Here is an 8,460-nt window from a genome sequence, read left to right as displayed (position 1 = left end):
CTAGCAATAGCATATTTTGTCTTACTAAGTTTTGGCTCATCCCAGTGTTAAATTATTTTTTAGATGAGCTAGTTAGGCGAGCGGACCAGGCTCGCAGATAGAGGGGTCACAATACTGCCCTGTCAGAGAGACTGAGTATATTTTTGGGAGTATTTTTGTATAACCCTCACCAATTGAGGATATTTGGGGAACAGTCATATATGTATATTTTGGAAAACTTGTTAGCACTCTGGTATTATATATAATTATATATGTATAGGTTTATTTGATTTCTGCTTCTCGCTGCTTAGGTTGATGATTGGGTTCAATCCAATGTGGTATCAGAGTATGCTAAATGATAGTTTATAAATAATAAAAAAAACCATTTAAATAGCAGGACATTACAACAGTAGTGTCTGATGTGTCAGCAGGTAAAAGTTGAGCACCAGAGGCCTGCGGGCCTATTGCAGCCACTTTATATCCCAGAGTGGAAGTGAGATCATGTATCTATAAATTTCGTGACAGGTTTACCGTCGGCACCGTATGGTTAGAATGCTATTTTTGTGATCGTTGATAAATTGACGTAGACCACTCACTTCATTCCTATTAAATTCAACTACTCCATGGACAGACTGGCAGAATTATATATTCAAGAAATAGTATGATCACATGGTGTGCCAGTGTCTATAGTATCAAACCAAGACCCACGTTCCACGTCACGACTTTGGAGGAGCTTTTAGGAGGCTCTGGGTCTTAATTATCCTTCAGCACAACGTTTCATCCTCAGACGGATGGTCAGACTAAGAGGGTGATTAAGACATTAGAGGATATGCTACGGGCGTGCGTGTTGGATTTTGCGGGTAGTTAAACCCAGTATATGTCGCTAGTAGAGTTTGCATATAATAACAGCTATCAGGTCAGCATTGACATGACACCTTATGAGGCGCTCTATGGTAGGAGATGTCGATCTCCTTTTTACTAGGATGAGATTGGTGAAAGGTGAGTTTTGTGACCAGAAATTGTGTAGCAGGCTTTCGATAAAGTTCAGCTCATTAGAGACAGGATCAGTGCGGCCTAGAGTCGGCAGAAAAGCTACCCCGATACGCACCGCCGGGAGTTGGAATTTGAAGTTGGAAACCATGTATTTTTTAAGATAGCGCCATTGAAGGGAGTTATGAAGTTTGGGAGGAATGGAAAGTTGAGCCCTAGGTTCATTGGCCCTTTCAAGATTTTTGAAAGAGTAGGGTCAGTTGCCTATCGACTAGTTTTACTACTAGCTTTATTTAGAATTCATGACGTATTTCATGTTTTCATGTTAAGGAAATACGTCCCAGATTCCTCCCATGTCATCAGTTATGTCGAGTTAGAACTCAGTGATACTTTGGCTTATGAGGAAACTCCAGCACAGATTCTGGATAGGAAGGAACAAGAATTGCACAGTAAGAGGATTCCATTAGTAAAAGTCCTGTGGAAGAATCACACAATGGAAGAAGCTTCTTTGGAGTTTGAGGAAGAAATACGATAAAAATACCGAGATCTGTTTAGTGGGAAATAGTAGTAATTGGGAAGAGATACAAGTAGATATGTAATATTTCTTTTATGCAAGCTAGTTAGTGCACGTAATAATTTTCAGTTGTACGTAGTGTTTTGGTTTTGAGAGAATTTTATTTTATGTATTTGTAATCTCACAGAACCTTGAATGTAACTATGGTATTCCTCTGCCATAAGTAAGGGTAAGTAATAAAATAAATAGTCTATTTTCTTTAAAGGATGATGTCAATACGAAAGGTAAATTTCGAGGAAGAAATTTTTATAATAAGGGGAGAATGTAGAGACGCAGTGAAATATAGCAATTAAATAATAAAGAAGGAGAGAAAAAGGAGTTTTCTTAAGGGTTTCTGCAGAGACTCGTTGACAAGCGCATCGCGTTCGTCGACGAACAGACTTATTGGGATCATCGACGGGGTTATGTGTCTCGTCGACAAAGAATTACCGAGAGGGGTGTTTCGGGACCTGAAATTTGTCGACAAAGAGTAAGTGCTCGTCGACGAACCTCCTTCTTACGCTCGTCGACGAGATGACGTGGCTCGTCAATGAGCCTACATTTTATAAATATGCTAAACCTGGATTTGTAGCGAGAAAATTTTGCATGTGGAGTTTCTCTCTCTAAAATTTTCGCCCTCCTCACCTTTTTCTGGCCAGATTCTTCCTCAGATCGATGATCTGAAGCTACCACGCTACTCCTGGGAAGTTTCTCTTCATTTTTGCAAGAGTGGATCGTTGGTTAGGCTAACTTGGGAACCATCCCAAAATTTGGGTAAGTTAGTTAATTTCAGTTTTATTGGGTATTTGGAGTTTCTGGACTGAGGAGAATATGTTAGGGAAGATAATGTTGAAGTTTTGTTGGGAAAAATGTTAATTTTAGTGTGTTGTGTTGGGAACACTGCAGGTGTAGGATTGGGTGTCTTGGTGGCTTCTTAGTAAGCCAGGTAAGGGAATAAACTAAATAAAAAATTTTTATGAAATTATTTATTATTTTACAACATTAATTTTCAAGAAAATATGTATATTATAGAATTATGTTTGGGAAATACTATCATGAATAGGGATATGATTTAAATGTGATTTGTCAGAAATTATGATTTTAGAACAGATTTTTCATTCAAAATGTTACCCATTTCTGTGTGACATGAGTTTAAATTTCCATCTAATTATGTATATCAAAATAATATGTTTTCCTAGATTAAGCATGATATGATAGTTTTCAGAGCAATTATAAAATAAAACAGGAACCATGATTTTATGATATTAATATTAAACAGTACAGAGAAATTATGTTCAGTATATTATGATATGCCGGCGCAGATGCTGTGATTCGTGTTGGCGCAAATGCCATAATCATGTATGATAAGACAAAATTCATGAAATATTATCATATCAGATATTAGTATGAAATACGAAACATCTATGTTCAGTATATGAAACTTATTATATGATATCAAAACTCAGATGACATGATTTAGTTTAGTTTCAAGAGCACGATATCGTAACTATATGTTCAGAATTATGATAGTACTACCACACGATCAGTAGTGTGGGAGATGACAATTAATGTAGCTTCAGTGTAGAGTGGAGTTGTCCCCCTAGCAATCTGAAATCGGGGCAGGCCCATCGTACTTATAAACTTATGATTGATCTAGCATGGTCGGTCAGCCATTGCTAGGTCTTGCCTTCGCACTGCACAACCTAATCATGTGGGGGTAAGACATGACATCAACTAGCTATCCATCCTAGGTGTTATTTCAGTATTGTACAGTTACATAAGATGACTTTCATGTATAGAAATCTAGTATGCTTTATTATGACATGACAATCATGTTTTATTCAGTTTCGCTAGAGACAAATTTCACGTAATATGCTTATTATACTGTTTATATGTATAACACGATAATGCTTATAACGCCACACACTAATATTAGTTTATTTTCCTTACTGAGAGGTGTCTCACCTCAGCTATATATAAACATTTCAGGAAATCCAGGTAGAGGAGCAAATAGTGCTCTGCGATAGTAGAGTCCAACCAAGCTACCCTGTCGGAAGGGTGAGTTGTAGAGCTAGGGTTGGATTTATTTTTGGGAAGTGACTCTAGGCTACTTTTTGACTTCTGTGGATGGTTGTATATATTTAACAGTTTGAGTGGGACTTTGGTACTTGGGTTGGTTGTATGGTATGTTGTAATTTACGTTTCCTGCTGATTAGGTATCTGAGTTGTATTTTAGGTATATCCCTAGTACCCATGGGTCCAGGTTGATTATGTTATTCAGTTGTACATGATTATTATATTGAATGTATTAGGGAAAAAAATAACATATAAATTGGTAAATTAGGCAAGTCATTACACACTTGACGACTAGAGGAGGCATGTCGTCCTCCTCATACTAAAGCTGGTCGACCTCCTCATGCAGATACATCAAGTCGAGCAGCTGGGATCCGTCAGCCATCCTCATGGACAAGGTCCAATGCAGCACTCATCAATCGGTGGATAGCGGGATCTGGCTAGATCTAATCTGTCTCAGGTAGTATATCAGCCTGCAGGATACGAAAAAAATTAGTTAACCCATGCAGATCGTAACGTACACATAACAAAGGGAAGTGTAGGTTAAAATCTTCTTATGAGACTCAAATATATAATAGCAGTCTATCGACGAAGCAGCGTGTGATAGACCTATACTAAGTAAAGTATGGGTTATCTGGACGCATCAGATCGTCCTCCGCCATGCCTAGTACGATGTACTCTCGCCAATGCTCCCACGCAGTCATGAATATCGCGTGTGTAGTCGCCCAGTCCATGACCCCTGGACCGCGTCCATCCATGCCATGGAGGTCATCCGCAACTACATCTACGCCCGATGTCAAAAAGCCGTTGGGAATGCCCTTGTCTAACGCGTTGTTCGCAATGGCGAACAACGATCCTGAACCTTCTGCCAGAACATCTTCGCAACTTCCATGATCATCCGTGTGAAGAACAAGTATTTCGTATGTTGGCGACTCGGACGACGATCCTGGACATTTGTTGAAATCCACAACAGGCATCCCACCAACATCCGCACTTGTATATGGTTCAATACCTTCTTCCTCAGTCATATCATAATGACATGTCTGTTGGGTGTCTTTCTTCGCTTCAACCACATGCTCGGCAGACATCCCCATTTGCCTATTTGCGGCAACACTTATGTGAGGACATATAACTGCATAGTTAATATGTCGTACCTACATAGTGTGCATCCAACACAATGCGCAGACCGTAATCATCAGTTACGAAAACAGTCTCATAGAAGACTGTATCATTATGCCCTTGCATTGCGTATATTGCGGTCACCCGCAATGCATATTGATCTGGATCAATATGCAAATATTGATATATCTTCGAGTACACCTAATTTAATTTACACCTACGACCAATTTGAATTTTTCGAACCAACGTAGTATTATAACTAACACCCTATACTCTAGTGATAATTTCCTCCCATATACAACAATACCGTCACAGGAAGTGTTGCTGAATAATACTAAAGAAAAGAGGAAAAAAAAAAGCAAACAAAAGACTTCAATCAATTGTTGAATAATATAATTATAGATTTGCAAGTTTCACTCAATTAGAAATGTACACGGCATTTGATGAGTATATCAAAATTTCAAAGCCAATCAAACAAATTTTCTCGAAGTGTTCACATTGAGATCATGGAACTTCCCTACTTAGGCATCTGTTTCTACATGGACATTTGTTTCTACATAAAAGTGCATAAATAATCTTATAATACCATTTGATGTGGTTGGAGTTTTTAAAAATGTCGTGGGCTTCCTAGTTGGAGATAATGGACTTTCCTGTCAAACTGGTGGGGCTGCCACAGCTCACAGCCAAAAAGCCATCTCCCTACTCTTTTCCTTACTAATTTTTGTGAAGTTATTAAGTTATTCTAAGTTTTTTTTTAAGCCTAATTGCATGCCTAATGAATGTAGGTACTTTGTTGAAATGATTTTTAATATTACCTTCTAAAATTATTCTAATGTATGTGTGTGTGTGTGTGTGAGCGCGCGCGTGTGCCTGCCTATATATAAATATAAATATATATATATATATATATATATATGATGGAATAAACAAACTATAATCATAAAAACATATATAAAATATTTCACAGGGATTAAATAAAACTATTTTATAATTTAGTAAAAGTTAGTTGATAATACCTTTTTTCAATTTTTTTTTTGCTAATTTGGTATCTTTTATAGTATTTCATTATCATTCACTAAAAATTAGAGAAATGAGAGCGTAGCCTTTACTAATTAGAATTAGTATATAACAATAAAATGAGTTTTTGGAATCAATATTTAATTTTAGACAGTAATTTTTGTGCTTTTAGGAGTATTTTATTTTTATTATACTAGTTTTGTGCGCGTGCATCGTGTTGCACATGTTCCCTTCAAACTTGGGCTCATTAACAATCAACCATTTTTCTTCTAACCATTTTTGCCATTCTTTGTACTTTTCAAAAGCCTAAAAAGGAAAAAAAAAAAAAAAAAAAAAGCTTTAGGTGATGAATTCATCAGTTTTTGTAGGTTGTATTATGGACTTCATTTTTTGGCTTCTATGCTGCTGTTGTTATTTTAAGAATTGATTGAAAATTTATGCAAAAGTGGTTTAATTCTTTTCATTTCGAGCGTTGTGGATAACTTATTCATTGATAGTTTAGATTTTTGTAACATAGGCTGGGTTCTTTGAGATGGGTCTCGCTCTATGATTGTGCAAGCATACACAAGCTTCTAAATGATCTTCTGTATTATCTTTAATCATATGAACTAATGGGATAAGTTTGTAGTGTAGGGATGCTGCCTTTTGTTATCTCACCCATCATTACCATGCCTAGATTAGTAAGGATCTGTTGTAGTCTGTTCCCCTTTGTAATGTAGCTTTCAATATATTATCCAAGGGTGAGTCTTGACCCAATGGGAAGGGGGTTGCACTGAAAAAAGAAAGGGAGGGGACCAAATAATCAATCTATACCAAATCCATGTAATTACAAAGAACATATCATATGGAAATTGGGGTAAGTTGAAACTCTATAATATGATTTTTTTTTTGGGGGGGGGGGGGGGTTATAAATCTAGTGAGGAGTGGGGAAAAAACAGGGGGAGACAAAAAGGAAGTTCAGCATACCATATTCTAAATTAGTGGAAAATTTCTCATTGAATTGGAGAACATAGACACTAACAAGCAGAGGGCAGATGAACACATCAGTGATGCCACCAGAACCAATTCACAATCAAACCCATTTAGTGTGTTAATAGCATAAATTAATAAAAATAAGTCCACCATTTTCATAGTCACCAAAAAACTTGTTCACAATGAAACCAATTCAATAGCACTTTAATAACACATCTTGATAAAATAAGTCCAACAAATTGCAAGACAAAATTAATTTTACAACCATAAAAAAAAAAAAACCCTAGAATTAATCCTTTGTTGCATCATATTTACCCCCCCCCCCCCCCCAAAAAAAAAAGTTCATATCAAACTCTCACAAGCATATTATCGAATACATTGCGTGCATGAGGGTGGGTTCATTTGTGAGGGAAAAATAACTTATTAGCAGAATTGTATAAAACATTAGCACAAGAAGATGATGACAAACTAAAGTGAATCAAATCTGGAATTGTTCAAATTGGTTTAAACATGGAATTCGTAATCTAAATAAATATAAATTTGGTAGATGGCAACATTGTTGTTTGGCTTACCTGGAAATCGTTTTAGCTTTGCAATGGAGACCTCTGTTGAAATTAGTAATCCCAGGGAAACTAGTACCCAAAATCCAAGAGAAAAACAAAATATGTTGATTACGAATTTGTGTCAGTAAAAAAAATTCAACGATCAGCAGTGGTGTTGTCAAACTCTCCAATATCAATATATGAATATTAATACAGGTAAAGATAGCATTAAGGCACTTGGTTTGTGGGGGGGAGGAATTTATATTTATAAACAAGAATGGTTAGATCATTCGGGCCATAGGATTCCCGCAGGGTCGATTCCCAGACTCCCAGTAAGCAATTTAACGTTCTTTTTTTTGGGGGGGAGGGGGGAGAGGGTGTGAAGCGGCAGCCGAAGATCAAATGACAGGCGTCTCAATTATTAATTCAACGAGGAAAACGATTGTCAGTTCTGATGGATAGATAGGGTTTCCGAAGAGATGATTCCACAAGAAAGTTTAAGGTTCATCGGGAGGGGCAATGAAGCGGTAGTCGGTAGATCAAACAGCATTGTAAGCTAAACTTCAGATGAAGAAAATTGGCATAAGATCTAGTAGTATGTGTGCCATAAAGCCCAGCCCAGGATGCCCAGAAATTTGGTCCCAAATTGGGCCGTGCATTTTAAAGGCCCATAAACTGGCCCATCGCCTAACCCTAAAAAGTGAATATAATATGCCTGGCTAAATACATCATTAATTAACATAGGATCTAGAGGACAAAAATCTACCAAAGTTAGTAGCTTAGGGATGAATATAAATTCATATGATTATTTTTATTTTTATTTTAATTTAAAACAACTTAAAATGAATAATTTTAGTTTATAAATTTATTTTTGAATATTAAAATTTATATCAGCAAGTTATCCAAACAAATGAAAACCATAAAATCTAGTTTTCAATTTAATTGCAAACAACTGAAAACTAATAACATAAATAGAAAATTCACAATATAAATTAATGCATTTTTATGATATGTTTCTTCATTGTCTAAAAATAAAAATGGAATATAGAAAATAAAAGACAGATCTTAAAATGACAACAAATTTTTTCAAGTGTTGAAATCCCTTAATCAATTTATGATTTGCATACCTTATAAAAAAAATTATTAAGATAATTAGGGAAAGCAATTTGGCTAATCGATTAACCAACTATCATAATTCAACATGACATCCTACCT

This window comes from Malania oleifera, chromosome 5 (assembly GCF_029873635.1).
Source record: "Malania oleifera isolate guangnan ecotype guangnan chromosome 5, ASM2987363v1, whole genome shotgun sequence".
Lineage (NCBI taxonomy): Eukaryota > Viridiplantae > Streptophyta > Magnoliopsida > Santalales > Ximeniaceae > Malania > Malania oleifera.
Note: the sequence above shows the minus strand (reverse complement) of the source record.